The sequence below is a fragment of the Arachis hypogaea genome, chromosome 7 (assembly GCF_003086295.3).
Source record: "Arachis hypogaea cultivar Tifrunner chromosome 7, arahy.Tifrunner.gnm2.J5K5, whole genome shotgun sequence".
NCBI lineage: Eukaryota > Viridiplantae > Streptophyta > Magnoliopsida > Fabales > Fabaceae > Arachis > Arachis hypogaea.
Genome location: NC_092042.1, coordinates 45,991,250 through 46,009,094, shown reverse-complemented (window position 1 = coordinate 46,009,094; position 17,845 = coordinate 45,991,250). Strand labels below are relative to the sequence as shown.

At 34.1% G+C, this 17,845-nt stretch overlaps 1 pseudogene; it reads left to right on the top strand.

Moving 5' to 3' along the window:
- On the top strand, positions 1-1,603 carry LOC112701434 (probable fructokinase-7; annotated as a pseudogene).
- Positions 1,604-17,845: the final 16,242 nt, after the last annotated feature.

The window sequence follows — 17,845 nt, the reverse complement described above, 5'->3', positions numbered from 1 at the left end:
ATGGAGTTTATCACCAAGGTATATCTCTCACTTCTATGTCTGTTTATCCACATGGTTATTTGGTTTCTTGTTACTTAAGACATTTATCACGCTTTATGTTGTTTCAACTTATCAGATTTTTCTGTGATGAAAGAGTTTGCCTGATTTTCTTGAATAGATACTCAGAGCTTAATTTCTTGCCATCTGTGTGTTTTAGGTAGGAAATGATGAATTCGGATATATGTTATGTGATATTTTAAAGCAGAACTTTGTTGATACATCTGGCGTGCACTTTGACTCTGAAGCTAGAACTGCATTAGCTTTTGTCATGCTTAAAGCCGATGCCGAGCTCGAGTTCTTGTTTTTTCGGAACCCTAGTGCTGATATGCTTCTTCATGAGTCAGAAATTGACAAAAATCTATACAGAAGGTGTTTTCTTAATTTATGTTTGTGTTCATAAAATTTTAGCCCAAGAATTTTGGTTTTAGTCAACATACTAATACTAATCTTGATGGCAAGCTAAAATATTCCATTATGGTTCCATTAGCTTGATTCATGATCCATCCAAGTCAGCTCATCTTGCCCCATTGTGAATCGCTAAAGAATCTGGTTGTATTCTGTCATATGATCCAAATTTGAGATTGGCGCTATGACCATCAGCTAAGGCCACTCAGAAAGGCATAATGAGTGTATAGGACAAAGCTGATATCATACAGGTATTATGTTATATAACACTTTGCATTTCCCTAATTTTGTTCTTCTTTTGATTTCTTTTTTCATTTTCAATTTGTATCTATTATTTGGTTTTATGCTTTCAATTTGACCGAGGGTGATGAATCTAACGATGTTATATTAAAAAAGTTTTTTCACCCTAATCTCAAGCTATTAATTGTGACATAAGGTTCAGAGGGTTGTAGATATTACACCAAGGTAAGCTTACTACCAAGTCCGTTTGAGAGTCAGTGGCATAAGCACTTGTTTCATTATTGATTGTGTGTGCAGAAATTCAAAGGCCAGGTGGTAGGTGTTAAAGTTAACCCCATTGACACAGCTGGGGCCGGTGATGCATTTGTTAGTGGGATTCTCTACAGCATTTGCTCATAAACAATGTGGAGCTTGATGCTGCCAACGCAACTTGGTCATCTATTAATATTTTAGATTATACCATCTTTAAGTGCTAAGTGTAATTTGTGACATCAGTTAATGAGGGAGATCCATGTAACATTGGGATGGTCATCTTATTTTTTTGCGTATCTTTTTATTGAGACGGTGAGATATTGGCCAATGATGTTGAAAATAACATCCAATTTTATAGGTATCATGTAATAAATATTATATTTATCTATATGATTTTTGGCTTTCTATTTTTCTATTTACAATGTGTTTGATGCAGTAAATTTAGAAAACAAATCTAAAGTATTCATTTTTGCAATGGAAAAATCTAAAAAAATTATATTTTACCTTACTGATGGATTTACAAACGGATTCTCTTTCTGTATTCAAAGGTAGGGATGGTTTTCCAAGGTTCCAATTAAAGATGGAAAATCTTTTGGAAAATTTGTTGGAAAATTTATTTCTAATTACCGACGAAAAATCCGTCAGAAAACTTGTCTCTAATTACTGACGGAGAATCTGTTTGAAAGTTCGACATTCCATGGAAATGGAGGGGAGAATTTACTTAGGAAAAATATGTGGGTAATTGGTAAAGATCTATCGGTAAATTCCCGACGAAAAAAAATCCGTCGGTAAATAAGTTTCGACGAGACATTTGCAGAGGGACAAAATCCGTTGGTAATTTCGTCGATAACAAAAAATTCGTCTATAATAAAGACCAAATCTATCTGTAAGTTTGTCTATATTAAGTAATTTTCTAGTTGTAAATAATTTTAGCAGAATCAATTAACAAACTTAATATTGTAATTTTCTGGAAAAGAATCTAAAAGGTAGAGAGAAGTAACAATTCTTAATTTGCATTTTATTGAGGGAGTTCAATAGACTTTCTCAGTTTGAAATATGCTTGAAATGACCATATTCTGCATGCTCCAAAACCTAGTTGAATTACCTTGAATTTTCAACTTAAAACATCTAAGTATCATTAGATAAAGAATCAAACTCAAATGGTTTTAAATTGTAGTTGAGATTTCGGTTGCTTCAACTTCAAGCTTAAAGGTGTGATTGTTTATGTTCACAACTTGAAATTTAACTTGTTACCGCTTTGATACAGCCCATAATGCTATAATTCAACCGAAGTTCATAACCCTTGAAACAAAGGTTATAAAGTCATCATATTATGGATTAATAGAATGGTTTTTAGGATATTATACTTCATAGTGTACCATATATGTGTGAATTATTTACGCATTCTACTTTTTCTTAACTTGATCTTATGACAGGCAAGTTTCAAATAGAAAAAGAGGCAAGCAAAAGTCTTGGTAATAAATCTTATATTCTGATTTATCTTTCCACAAAAAAACCATGTCCTGAATATGATTATTTTGTTATCAGCATTAGTTGAATACTTTATTCATGTGATCAGTTTCTTGAAGAAGCAAGCAAAAGTGAGAATGATATGTTTTCAAATGGTATTTATCTTTAAATAGTCATTTACATCCTTGAATACTTTATTAATGTTTTCAAAGTATAGAATTTACTACCTCCCTCAATCACACCCCAACATTATAAAGGAATATCCAAACTAGAATTAACCATGAATTAACATTTTCCATTTCATTTTTTATATCAATATTCATGCATCAATATCCACAGACCACGATATATACATTGTTTTATAATGGTAGTTTATCAAGCAATGGTTTGTGCTATTCTATGAATGTCAATGTTGCAAAATATTACAGTTCCCCCAATATTTCCTCAGCACTTATGGAGGTCCTTGGAAGATTGACAACAATCTTAAATCCAGCTGCAGATTTAAAAGGGAAGATGGAGATGTCACATCAAATCCAGGAATATGAATGTCTTGTGAATAAACTTAAGGTATATGATAAAGTCCAATCAATGAAGTAATCTATATAAATTTGATCAATACAAAAGCAAGAAACAATACTTGTGCCGTTATGCAACATATCACCTTTTGAATTTTGAGATTAGGAATTTATGTGGTATCTTGACTTTGTTTACTAGGAAGAATTGCGAGTGGAAAAGTTGAAGGCCAAAGAGGTAGCAGAGGACTTAACTTAGGAAATGGCCGAGCTACAGTACCAACAAACAAATTTTCTTGAAGTAGAATGTAAGCACTGAGTTTTCATTGAACAGGCATCTCTGTAAAGAATCGCTGAGTTAGAGGCACAGGTATGAACTTGAAAGCTAAAATTAGAGTATAGTTTTAAGAAGAGATTATAACTATGTATGTAATGGTAAAATTAGAATAAAATTAGAAATTACTAAGCTTTTTACCTTATTCTGCCCTTGTGGAGCTAGAGAATATAGATGCTAGAGCAAAGGGTATGCTGTAGGTAATCTGTGACACATGCACAATAATAAAGAATGTCAGCTTACAATAAGCTATATATGAATATAAAAAATATATTAAAACGATTTAAGTTTTCTAAAATAGAACATTCTTGTTAAGATACATATGCTTTTGTTATAATCATTTATCTTGAAGTTTCTTTCAATAGCATTTATTAGAGGTCAGCATCACTTTCAACCATTATACTAAGCGTTATTCTAGCTTCCTACTATATACTTTTGCTTAATATAAGTATCTTGGATTAAAAGTTGTATCATTTGATTCATAAGAAAGCCAATAACAAATCATAATACTAATTTTGATGAAGATGCTATATAAAGTTCTATTAGAGATCTGTGCAAAGAATGAACGAAGATTCAATGCTAAAACTAGGTCTAGAAATTAAATCAGCAGAAGCATAAAGTTTCTAAACTTTTTTCTTTAGTTGTTTTTTGTTGTTCTGTTTCCTTTGAACAAGAAACACCATGGAAAAAGGTTAGCTTATGTTCTACAAAATTTAAATGAATTAAGTACCTCAACTTAAATTATTAGCAAGTTATTAACTGCTGCTGGGTCTAAAATCAGTGATACATTAGGATTGAAAGAAAAGAAAAAGGCATTTCTGAAGCTGATTTTAGTTTTTTTTTCAATTGACAAAGAATTAATTAAAATACTAATAGCTCAAAATCTAACAAAAAATATGGTTTTCCATTTAGTATGTTGCCTTTACTATGGAAACTAATCTAAATTGAATTATATTGCCACTTACAAAATTGCCATTTGCTGTAGGTATGATTAGGGGTGTTCGCGGTGCAGTTTGGATCAGTTTTGAGTAAAAAATTCATCCAATCCGAACACTAATTTTACTTGTGGTGCGGTTTGGATTGGATGACTTTAAAAAAAATCTGATCTGATATAATTCAATTTCAAGCGTTTTTTATTGGATTAGATTGGATTTGCGATTTTGTAAATTAAAGAATTAAATACATATAACAAGTCTCAACATCAAATTTTAAATAATCAACAATGACATAACAAATCTTAACAATATCTTAAAAAGCAAATGATAACATAACAATAGAAATAAAATTATAGGTTAGTTAAAATAAACAAATAAATAACATTTTAAACATAAAATATTTATTAAATAATAATAATACATGAATAATAGAAAAATGTATAACAAATTGAACATTTTATAAGTATAACTGTAAATATAATAATAAAATAATAATATTATAGCACATTGTGCAGTTTGGATTGGATTGGATCGATTATGAAAAGCAGATCCGAAATCCGATCCAATCCAGCGGTTTGCAAAAAATAGAATCCAATCAAATCCGAATTAGTGCAGTTTTAATCGGTTTTCGGTTTGGATTGGATTGGATGAGCGATTTAATTTGGATCGGTTTGGATTTGAACACCCCTATGTATGAACCATTTTTTTAAAGCACCCATTAGAATTGCGGCATCTTTTTTAAAAACTAGTAAGGGAAATAGCGGCGGTTTTACAACCGTTGCAAAATCAATGATCCAATTAGCAACGATTATACCAGCGGTTGCTGAAAACTGCCGCGAAAACAATTGCCCGCGCCACTAACCAGGGCATTTCACTAAACCGCCGGCATTGGTTTTTGCGGCGGTTTAACACCACCGCGAATCACAAAAAAAGCCGCTGCTGATCTCCGCTCTTCTTGTAGTACGCCTTTCAATTTAATTATATGCAATATGTAATACATATGACCTAGGTTAAGAAAACCAAATAATTATATATAACTTAGGTAAGTTTTAAATTCTTTTATAGTATATATATAAGAGTTAATAGTCAAATTTATCCTTGAAAGATCACCTATTTTTTAAATTAGTTCTCAAAAGAATTTTTTAGTTATATTAGTCTATAAAAGATAAAACGTAAGTCAAATTGGTCCTTCATTCTGTTAGTTAGATGATGATGGCATGATGACGTGGTAGGTTAATGCCACGTGTCACAATATGATTGGTTGACGTGTAAGCAAGTTATTTATAGTCAAAATAGTCCATGAAAGTTTAGACGTAAGTCATTTTCATCCTTAAAATTTTAAAAATTAATCAAATTAGTCTTTATATAAATTTCTTTTATTTTTTCTTCATAATATTAAATTTGAAGATTTTTTTTATAGTACTAATTTTAATATTATTTTTTAGATCTTAATAAATAAAATTTTCTTTACATAACATAATAAAAATAATTAAATTATTATAAAATTATTCTATCATTTGTATTTCAAATTTTATATTTTCAAATTGTAATATTTTTATAGTGAAATTTTTTTATTTAAACGAATTTATCAAATTATTGTTGATTATATATTTAAAAATTTAATATTTTAAATCTTACTACATATTATAATATTTATTTTAAAATTTAATCTTTTAAATTTTTAAAATTATAATTTTTATTATTGTTTAATATATATGGTAGAACTCAATAATTGAAAAACAGATTTGTGGGATCACTTGTTCAATCTTAATATTTTAATATATTTTTTTAAAATAACTACTATATTTATTTAGTGAAATCCAAAATATAGTTTTAATATTTTGGATTTCACTAAATAAATATAGTAGCTATTTTAAATATTTTAATCTTTTATATCTCACTAAATAAATATAGTAGTTATTTTAAATGTTTTAATCTTTTATATTTTACTAAATAAATATAGTAGTTATTTTAAAATATTAAAAAACTAGAGCTTTGATATTTTAAATTTCACTAAATAAATATAGTAGTTATTTTAAATGTTTTAATCTTTTATATCTCACTAAATAAATATGGTAGTTATTAAAAAAAACTATAAATTTAAAATATTCAATTTTTAGATATATAATCAACAATAATTTGATAAAATCATTTAAATAAAAAAATGTCACTATAAAAATTATAATTTGAAAATATAAAATTTAAAATACAAATGACAAAATAACTTTATAATAATTAAATTATTTTCATTATTTTATGTAAAGAAAATTTTATTTATTAAGGTCTAAAAAATAATATTAAAATTAATACTATAAAAAAATGTTTCAAATTTAATTTTATGAAAAAAATAAAAGAAATTTATATAAGGACTAATTTGATTAATTTTTAAAATTTTAGGGATGAAAATGACTTACGTTTAGACTTTCAGGGACTATTTTTATTATAAATAACTCTTTTACATGTCAAATGACACGTGGCATGCTAGGTGTCACTGACCTGACACGTCAACCAATCATCTTGTGACACGTGGCATTAATCTATCACGTCATTATGCCACGTGGTACTTAACGTGACACATCATTATCTAACTAACAAAATGACCATTTTGACTTACGTTTATCTTTCAAGGGTTAATATTACTAAAAAAATTTGAAGACTAATTTAAAGTATGGGTAATTTTTTAGGGACAAATTTGACTATTAACCCGTATATTTAATTAGCTTTCAAAGCGAAGGCGCTTAGCGCCCATATAATATATGGTTGGGCATTCAGTGGCCATTATATCATAGAGAGGACGCCCAGCACTCTTAGTTGTTCAAAAAGTGGACGTCCAGTGTCCAGTGTAGTTTTCAGAGTGTGGGCGCTCAGAGTCCAATTTTTCTTATTCTTAGAATCATCAAAATATCACATAAACGCAGTTTCATATATCAAACAAATTATCTATCAATCAAGCATAAAATATAATTAATTTACCAAACTTTACTTTTTTGTTTCAGTTCACAAAAATCTATTCCCTTAAGACGAGTGTTAGCTCACTTTTCTCCTCTTTCACTGAAAATAACGGATGCTTTCTTTTTAAAATTTAATTTTATGCAGAGTTCCTCGACAAAATAGATATAGTTATGTAGAGAAAAAAGAGGTGAACATTTTAATCTATTTAGAATTTTGTGAGAGTTTTAGAATCAAAGAACTAAACCTTAAAAACTTACCGACTATGAAGCTTCAGACTTTCTCTCTCGTTCTCCATCTCAAACTTGCGTGCGTAAGAAAAAGGAAAACAAGGGGTGGCTCTCAAAGTCATTTACGGAGAGATGAAAATAAGCAGAAGGTGGCAAATTCACCTATATATATATAGGAGATAATTACTAAAATTAGATATTTTAAGTCACAGTTATTATATTCTTTGAATAAATATATGAGTTACTAGTGTAAATGATATTAGTAATATGATTATCTCTGATTCAACTAGAACGGGTAAAATAATAATTATTAATAATGTTACATTATCATTTTTGTTCTCTTAGGATTCAAATCTGACTTGTCAAAATGATTCAAATTGCAAAAATCAGAATCTTAAAATTTCTACTCCAGTGGCTCAAAAAATAAAATTGTTGCTAATTAGTAATTGCTGACGCATCGAGGTGCTTGCTTAAATTAGTCATTATAGAAGATGATGGAGGCGTGGAGTGAAGCACCGGAGAAGATGGTGAGATTGGGCTCAAGGTTGCGCATGGTGGTTGACAATCGCAAAGGTTGGGGTTGGATGATGGCACCTTGGTAGTGATATGTTGTGTGCTCTGCTAGGGTTAGTGTTAGGAGGGAAAATAGAAATGGTGATAGAAATGAAATTAGGACTAGATAAAAGTTACATATATATACACACATTATATTTTTATTTTTTATTTAATATATTAGGTAATCGGATAATCGGGTCTATGATCTCAAATCTGATATCTAAATCAATTAAGGTAAAGTATAATCAAATTTTATCTAATTGGACTATATTACCCATCGATTACAGTACCCAATATGATGCAGTCAGGTTAGATTTAATCAAGTAGTCAGATTTTTATATCCACTTACACCCATAATAAGAATCGTGATATATGTGTGTATGGTTGCACTGTAGCAACCAGAAATCGGAGCTAGCGATTTCATCAGAGTATTATATAATAGTAGGACGTTGATAAACCACTATTTTATGGTTTATATTGTGTTTAATTGAGTGGTTTTTATCAAATTCTTGCCTACTTATTCATATGATTTGCATGATTTTACAATTCCTTCCTAGTTTAGTTCTATGGTTGAAAACTTGCTACCTAGAGATCTTTTAATTACGTATTTTAATTCCCCTTTATACCATTCGATGCCGTGATACGTGTGATTGAGTGTTTCAGGCTTCATAGGGTAAGAATGACTTAGAGAATGGAGAGGAAACTTGCAAAAAGGGAAGGAGCACAAGAAATAAAGGAGACAACTAGTGAACAGTGACGCGCACGCATGGCTGACGCGTGCGCGCAAATTGGACAAAATCACAGCGACGGGTATGCGTGCTTAACGCGTACGCATGGATTGGAGTTCACGCAAATGACGCGAGCGCGCGCCTAACGCGCACGCGTGGAGAGGAAAATCGTTGAATGACGCGTATGCGTGACTGACACGTACGCGTGACCTGCGCGATCTGCAAAAATTACAGAATAGGATGGAGACAGTTTCGGGCCACGTTTTTACCCAGATTTTGGCCCAGAAACATAAATTAAAGTCAGGGAATATGTAGAGACTCAAGATATCATATCATTCATACATAATTTTAGGATTAGATGTAGTTTTTAGAGAAAAAGGTTCTCTTCTCTCTCTTAGGATTTAGGGTTAGGATTCCTCTTAAAGGAATTAGGACTACATCTTCTCAATTTTCAGGTTCAATGTTCCTCTTACTTATTTTCTCAATTTGGTTTATGAACTCTTTATGTTTAGGATTGATTTTCTTAATTAATACATATTGAGGTATTTCAGACTCATGATTGCTTTATTTTATTTATGTCATTGATACCTTCGCTTTATCCAAATTATTTTCATTCGAGTAGATTTTCTTACCTTTTGGCTTTGGTTGATTAATTGGTAACTCTTGAGTTGTCAAACTCATCGTGATTGATAATTGATATCTTTGCTGATTGGTTTAGATTCCTATAACTCTAGTCTTTCCTCAGGAGTTGACTAGGACTTTAGGTGTTAAATTGATTTGTCCACTTAACTTACCTTCATAGTTAGAGGTTGACTTAGTGGTAGCAAAAATATAATTCTCATCACCATTGATAAGGATAACTAGGATAGGACATCCAGTTTTCATACCTTGCCAAGAGTTTTATTAGTTATTAATTTATTAATTCCTGCAATTTATTTCTCTTGTTCAAACCCTTTTAAAAACCCAAAAATATATCTTTTTACATAACCAATAATAAATCATACTTCCCTGCAATTCCTTGAGAAGACGACCCGAGGTTTAAATACTTCGGTTATCAATTTATTTAGGGGTTTGTTACTTGTGACAACCAAACGTTTGTACGAAAGGATTTTCTGTTGGTTTAGAAGCTATACTTACAAGGCGATTATATTTGTGAATTTCTTTACCGATAGAGAATCCGATCGTCAAAATGGCGCCGTTGCCGGGGAATTGCAAACGTGTGCCTTATTATTGGTTATTGTAAATTTTTTTAAAAATATTTTTTCATCTTATCTTATCTTAGTTTTAAATTTCAGAAATCAAATCTATTTTTTTCCAAAAATCATATCTTTTTCAAAATCTTATCTTTTTTTTTCAAAAATCATATCTTTTTCAAAATATTTTCTTTTTGTTAGTTTTTATTTTTATTTTTTTCTACTATTATGAACTCTCACCCCTTTGGCTATGAGTCTGGTTACAATTATGTTGTAGGAAGAGGAAATTACAATGAGAACAGGCATCAAGGTTGGAACAATCAAAGATGGGAGGAGCCACATGGATTTGATCAACCCTCATGGCAACAACCACCTCCAATGGACTATCAACAACCATTCTGTGATGCATATCAAGGTAATGGCTATGGTGAGCACTCTTTTGATTATCAGTAACCACCACCATATGCCTATGAACCCCCTCCTCAACATAACTTTGGACTACCATACTCACAAGCCCCTTACCACCACTCACCTCTATATGACCCTAATCCTTATCCACCACACCAACCACCACCTCAATATTCACCATCTCCATATCCTTATCAAAAAGAACCACCTCCGTATTATGAACCTGTTTTCCAAAAAAATGAACCCTCCTATCCACCCCAAACCTCCATGGAGAGCACACTTATCTCTCTCATTGGTCTCACCTCTACACTCCAAAATCTTATATCCCGCATGGACCAACCCTGCACCTCCAATGTTCAACCCTCAAGCTCCAGTGTACTTCCATCTCAACCACAGAATGATCTCTCCATCCCATCACCACCATCCATGGAAGAGCACCCACATCCATAAATCCAAGGGCAACATGATCCCAATGCTGCTATTGACATGGAACAAGATAGAAGGGATCATCTTCGCGAATCCATACTTCATAAGGAGCTAGAGGAGGCACTAAAGGTGAAGGTAGAAGAGACCTTTGCAGATAAAGGATTAGTTGAAGGGAGTTGTCGTAGAAAAGAAACCATTAAGGAGGATTACAATTTTATACTTAAACAAATGGATCAAGCGATAAATCGATTACCTTCCCAACGTTCGGACATTCAAGGAACCCCCATGGCTTCATGTGGAGAATCTACTAAAGAACGTGGCATGAAGGAGAAGTTAGAAACTCCGGTCGATAGGAGCAACACGATTTTGTATTGGAACAATTGGAAGATGCTACGCCTGCCATTGAAGAAGAAGAAGTGGTTGAAAACTTAGGAGATGCTGAACCTCCATGGGAAAGTCAAGTTATAGAGCCTCCCTTCCAGACGTTTGAAATTAATGTTGAGGAGGGTGCACAACCTCCAAGGCATCTCATGATTGAAGACTTTGAAAGGGATTATCAAGAGATGGAATCGATCATTGATTAATTCTTATCTACATTTGAATCCTCTCCCATTGGACTTGACATGGAGATGAAAGAAGAAGAAGCACAACCTCCCATGCCCTTGGTGAACAATGAAGAAGAGATTGAATTGAAAGAAATCTACCAAGTGGAAGAGGTTGATATTGAAGAAGATTGCAAAGAGGTGGAAGTTGTCAAAGAAGAGCATAAGGGAGTGGAGCTTGCAAGATCCTTCGAAACACCTCTCCCAAAGCCATTACCGTCCAATACAACATTCAAGTGGGTAAAATTCTCTTCCTTAACCTTTGCTTTCCCACTTGAATATGGGCTTCTAGAGATGGATGGTCAACTTAGAGTTCTTTATGGCATTAAGAGCAAGAAGAAGATGGTTAGTGGTTGGAGTTGTCCAGCAAGGTTCAACATGGTTGTATGCTCCAAGTTGGAATGCAAGGTTGGGTGTGAAGCTCAATTGAATGGTTCTTGGAAGTTGTTTGGAAGCTGTAGTGAGAATTTACATTGCGTGCCACCCAAATGGAATCATGATGATATACACAAAGACGGGTGCAAAAGCAAGGTTTGGGACCCCGGAATTCATTCTAACAATCAACACTCGTGGGGCCTTGTCACTTGCTTTAACTTTCTTGAAGGCTTTCTGCGCCTAGTTTGGGATCCCGGAGGCTATTGGAAGTACAAACATTGGTGGGGATTCCTGGATCAGTACAAGAATAAGCCACCATAACATGGAGCTCACCAAATGTCCAACTTAAGGACTTTAACTAAAAGTGCTAGGTGGGAGACAACCCACCATGGTATTATCGTTCCTTTTTTTCAATTATAATTTTATTTAGTTTTGTTTGTTTTTGAGTTTTATTTTCTCTTATTAAACCTGGAATTGTTCATAACATCTGCATCAGCATCTACATACTGCATTCTGTATTTTGCAAAAAAAAGGGGGGTGAATGATGCGCCAGCGTCTACAATGCGCACGCACTATTTGTGTAGCAAAACTGAACAGAGAGTTACGCGAGAGACACGCGGGAGGGGTGCGTGGCACACAAGCCATTCCATGCGTACGCGTGCCTCACTCGTGCGCGTCCCCTGCAATATTTACCACCCACGCGTAAGCGTCAATGAGACATACGCTTGAATACCCAAATCGGCGTAAAGAGCACCTGGACAGAGGGTTGTGCTACCCTTGCGAGGGACTTGTGCGAAAGGAACAAATTCATTCACGCGTACGCGTCCTTGACGCGTGCGCGTCATGTTCCCTTTATGGCCACCCACGCGTACGCGTGGTCGACGCTTACGCGTCGCATGGCTCGTTCAGTTTTTACGCGTTCGCATCTTTCTTCTCTCCTTTCTACTTCTTTCTTCCTTCTTTCTTACTTTCTTCTTCTTCATTCCTTTAACCTCTCACCCCTCTTCACTTCCATCCTATTTCATATAATTTATTTGCATACTTTCATTTATTGCATTATTTTCATTGGTGTTAGAAATCTATTTGGGTCATTATTTCCTATATTTTGCTTGTGGATTATTAAGGAATTGTTTGACAATTATATATTATTTTTATAGGGTTGCTTGCATGTTCAATTTAGTACTCTCCCTAACTTATTCCCCATGCATGTTGTGTGTTTGTGAAAACGCCCGTATGGCATTGTGACTTCTTCATTATTCTATCCTTCTACTCTAATGCCTGTTTTTCACCAAACCCTTCCAATATTTTATTAATTAAATATAATTATCAATACAAATATTATTGTTCGTTTCTTACGACTGATAATACATTTTGGCTTTTAATACTTGATCTATGCTACTCATGCCTTTGCCAGCTTGCCAATAAACATCTTGCATTTAATTGCCTCAGTTTATCATGCTATATTTCCATTGATGTCCAAATTTCATGGAGTCGTGACCATGTGTTAACGACATTCTTCTTTACTTTGGCATGATTATCACTCGTACTGCCCTCTTCTTTGCTCTATCCCTTTGACTTCATGTCATTTTCTCTTCTCCCTTTTCACGATGGCCACCAGGAAGGGTAAAGAGAAAGCCTCTACAACGAGCACCAGCTGAGGAACCACAACCCCTGCCCACCTGCACATATTTGCATGCACCGAGGACGGTACAATCTTTAAGTGTGGAGAGGTCGATACCGATCTCCACGGGTTAGTTAGTCCCTTCTCAATACCAATTTTTAATTTTCTATGTTAGTTCATTGCTGCATTTGCATGTGTATTTGCATGTTTGATTGCATACTTTACCACCACTTGGTTAAAGTAAGAATTTCTTTTTTAAGAAACTTTTTAGAGCATTTCACTAATTTGAATTAAAATTTTTGTTAAACTTGTCTGAAGAAATATTATATTGGAACATGGTTTAGAGCTCGAACACACAAAACTAGTAAGATTTTGAGCCTATTTGATTGGTTGCATTTTATCAACCAATATATTTTATTTTTGCGTGTGATTTTCTCTCTAAAATTGTGATCTTTGTCTTTCTTGATTCTATATTTCCATGGTTTGATGTATGCATGCACTTATATGATTGAGACCTTGTTTCACTCAGCTTACATACCCATATGGCTTTAACCTTTCATTATCCTTTGCAAACCAATGTTGAGCCTATTTTACCCCCTTTGTTCTTTACTTTAGCACATCATTAACTCTAAGCGAAAAATAATAATGTCCTTAATTTGAATCCTTGATTAGCTTAGACTAGTGAAAGTGCTCATGAATTAAGTGTGGGGAAAGTGGGTTTGGAAACGTTTGGTTTGAGAATTGAGTATGTTAGACTTTCTGTGAAAATGTGAAAAATGATGAGAACATGTTTATGCATTCAATACCTCAATCGTATGCATTGAGAAAAACAAAAGAAAAAAATAAAAAGAAAAATAAAAATAAAAAAAGGGAGAGAAAGAGAAAAGAAAAAGAGCAGAAAAATAAAAAGGGGACAAAAAGCCCCAAAGTAAATGGTGAAATCAATGCATATGAGTTGTACTTAAATTTGGGATGCATGAATATGTGGTAAACATAGTTAATGGGCAGTTAGATCTTGTATTGTGATTATATGGATTGTCTTAAGTTAGGTGGGAAAAGTTTTAGGTTAATTAAGGATTCAGATTTTAGTCCACTTGGCCAGATACAATCTTACCCAGACCTTGACCCCATTACGACCCTTAAAAGACCTCTTGATATGTGTATTGGTGCATTAAATTTTTGTTGATTGTTAGATGAAGAGCAAGCCTTAGAAAGCAAGATTAGTAGAGAATTGAGAGAATCGATCCTCGAACACTTGAGCAATTAGAGTGTATACACTTCCAGTGAGGGTTCGATGCTCGATTCCTTGTTCCCTGCTTTCATGAGCTATTTTCTTCTTGCAAGTCATTTGTTCTTTGTTTTGTGATTTAAATTAGTGAAATCCAGTTCATATTTGTTCTTGAAAGATTTATTTACTTTTTCACCAAGTAAGTAGAATCATTTTAGCATGTAATTGCATTCACATTCATAGGTTGCATTGCATGGGTCTTGCTTTTTTCTACTCATTTATTTTGTCTCCTTGAACTTAGCATGAGGACATGCTAATGTTTAAGTGTGGGGAGGTTGATAAAACATTATTTTATGGTTTATATTGTGTTTAATTGAGTTGTTGTTATCAAATTCTTGCCCACTTATTCATATGATTTGCATGATTTTACAATTCCTTCCTAGTTTAGTTCTATGGTTGAAAACTTGCTTCTTAGAGATCTTTTAATTACGTATTTTAATTCCACTTTATACCATTCGATGCCGTGATCCGTATGATTGAGTGTTTCAGGCTTCATAGGGCAGGAATGGCTTAGAGAATGGAGAGAAAGCTTGCAAAAAGGGAAGGAGCACAAGAAATAAAGGAGACAACCAGTGAACAGCGATGCACACGCATGGCTGACGCGTGCGTGCAAATTGGACAAAATCACAGCAATGCGTATGCATGCTTGACGCGTACGCATAGATTGGAGTTCATGCAAATGACGCGAGTGCGCGCCTGACACGCATGCGTGGAGAGGAAAATCGCTGAATGACGCGTACACATGACCGACGCGTATGCGTGACCTGCGCGATCTGCAAAAATTATAGAATACGCTGGAGAAAGTTTCGAGCCGTATTTTGACCCAAATTTTGGCACAAAAACACAGATTAAAGTCAAGGAACATGCAGAGACTCAAGATATCAGATCATTCATACACAATCTTAGGATTAGATGTAGTTTTTAGAGAGAGAGAGAGGTTCTCTCCTCTCTCTCTTAAGATTTAGGATTAGGATTCCTCTTAAAGGAATTAGGATTTCATCTTCTCAATTTTCAGGTTCAATGTTCCTCTTACTTATTTTCTCAATTTGGTTTATGAACTCTTTATGTTTAGGATTGATTTTCTTAATTAATACACATTGAGGTATTTCAGACTTATTATTGCTTTCTTTAATTTATGTCATTAATACTTTTGCTTTATCCAAATTATTTTCATTCGAGTAGATTTTTTTCCCTTCTGGCTTTGGTTGATTAATTGGTAACTCTGGAGTTGTCAAACTCATCGTGATTGATAATTGATATCTTTGCTGATTGGTATAGATTCCTATAACTCTAGTCTTTCCTCAGGAGTTGACTAGGACTTTAGGTGTTAAATTGATTTGTCCACTTAACTTACTGAGGAGCGGATAATTTGTACGCTTTTTGGCATTGTTTTTAGTATGTTTTTAGTATGATCTAGTTAGTTTTTAGTATAGTTTTATTAGTTTTTAGTTAAAATTCACTTTTCTGGACTTTACTATGAGTTTGTGTGTTTTTCTGTGATTTCAGGTATTTTCTGGCTGAAATTGAGGGACCTGAGCAAAAATCTGATTCAGAGACTAAAAAGGACTACAGATGCTGTTGGATTCTGACCTCCCTGCACTCGAAGTGTATTTTCTGGAGCTACAGAAGCCCAATTGGCGCGCTCTCAACGGCGTTGGAAAGTAGATATCTTGGGCTTTCCAGCAATATATGATAGTACATACTTTGCCCAAGCTTTGATGGCCCAAACCGGCATTCAAACTCACCCTCAGAATTCCCAGCGTTAAACGCCGGAACTGGCACAAGGATGGGAGTTAAACGCCCAAACTGGCATAAAAGCTGGCGTTTAACTCCAAGAAGAGTCTCTACATGAAAATGCTTCAATGCTCAGCCCAAGCACACACCAAGTGGGCCCGGAAGTGGATTTTTATGTCATTTACTCATCTCTGTAAACCCTAAGCTACTAGCTCTCTATATATAGGACCTTTTACTATTGTATTTTCATCTTCGGATCTTTGGAATCTTTTGTTCTTTAGATCTTTTGATCACTTTGGGAGGCTGGCCATTCGGCCATGCCTAGACCTTGTTCTTATGTATTTTCAACGGTGGAGTTTCTACACACCATAGATTAAGGTTTGGAGCTCTGCTGTACCTCGAGTATTAATGCAATTACTATTGTTCTTCTATTCAATTCCGCTTGTTCTTGTTCCAAGATATCACTTGTTCTTCAACTTGATGAATGTGATGATCTGTGACACTCATCATCATTCTCACCTATGAACGTGTGCCTGACAACCACCTCCGTTCTACCTTAGATTGGGTGGATATCTCTTGGATTCCTGATACACGATGCATGGTTGATCGCCTGACAACCGAGCCAGCCATTCCGTGAGATCAGAGTCTTTGTGGTATAGGCTAGAACTGATGGCGGCATTCAAGAGAATCCGGAAGGTCTAACCTTGTCTGTGGTATTCTGAGTAGGATTCAATGATTGAATGACTGTGACGAGCTTCAAACTCCTGAAGGCGGGGCGTTAGTGACAGATGCAAAAGAATCACTGGATTCTATTCCGGCCTGATTGAGAACCGACAGATGGATAGCCGTGCCGTGACAGGGTGCGTTGAACATTTCCACTGAGAGGATGGGAGGTAGCCACTGACAACGGTGAAACCCTTGCATAAGCTTGCCATGGAAAGGAGTAAGAAGGATTGGATGAAGACAGTAGGAAAGCAGAGATACGGAAGGGACCAAGCATCTTCATACGCTTATCTGAAATTCCCACCAATGAATTACATAAGTATCTCTATCTTTATCTTTATGTTTTATTCGTATATCACCCATATCCATTTGAGTTTGCCTGACTAAGATTTACAAGGTGACCATAGCTTGCTTCATACCAACAATCTCTGTGGGATCGACCCTTACTCGCGTAAGATTTATTACTTGGACGACCCAGTACACTTGCTGGTTAGTTGTGTGAAGTTGTGTTTATGCCATGGTGTTGAGCACCAAGTTTTTGGATTATTTGAGTTGTAGTGATCACAATTTCGTCCACCACTTACCTTCATAGTTAGAGGTTGACTTACTGGTAGCAAAAATATAATTCTCATCACCATTGATAAGGATAACTAGGATAGGACTTCCAATTTTCATACATTGCCAAGAGTTTTATTAGTTATTAATTTATTAATTACTGCAATTTATTTCTCTTGTTCAAACCCTTTTAAAAACCCAAAAATATATCTTTTTACATAGCCAATAATAAATCATACTTTCCTGCAATTCCTTGAGAAGACGACCCGAG